The 288-nt window shown below is 69.1% G+C and overlaps 1 pseudogene across 1 annotated transcript in view; it reads left to right on the forward strand.

Moving 5' to 3' along the window:
* LOC105523224 overlaps positions 1-288 on the forward strand; it is an 8,971-nt pseudogene that overhangs the window by 916 nt on the left and 7,767 nt on the right. The window contains exon 2 of the transcript XR_001003560.1: positions 41-287. The product of XR_001003560.1 is annotated as a cancer/testis antigen 47A pseudogene (transcript). The remainder of the gene's footprint in view (positions 1-40; position 288) is intronic.

Raw genomic sequence — 288 nt, forward strand, 5'->3', positions numbered from 1 at the left:
TGGCGGCAATCATCCGTCGCTACCCCGTGGCGGGCCTTAGGTTTCTGTTCCTTCTCCACCGCCTCTATCACAACCACCACATCCTGATAGCGACCCGTCACCACAACCGCCTGCTCTTCAGGCACCGCCCTGCTGCTCCCAACCGCAGGGGCGAGCCCTGCCTGCTGCTGGCGCTCCAGAGGCTGGGCGTGGGGGCCGCAGCCCTGGAAGGCCAGGGCCTGGGCCTGATCCAGGGGGCCGCGTCGGTCCCAGAGCCTGCGGTGCCAGGCGACCTGGCTGAGATGGCCG

This window comes from Colobus angolensis, unplaced genomic scaffold, assembly GCF_000951035.1.
Source record: "Colobus angolensis palliatus isolate OR3802 unplaced genomic scaffold, Cang.pa_1.0 Scaffold454, whole genome shotgun sequence".
Classification (NCBI taxonomy): domain Eukaryota; kingdom Metazoa; phylum Chordata; class Mammalia; order Primates; family Cercopithecidae; genus Colobus; species Colobus angolensis.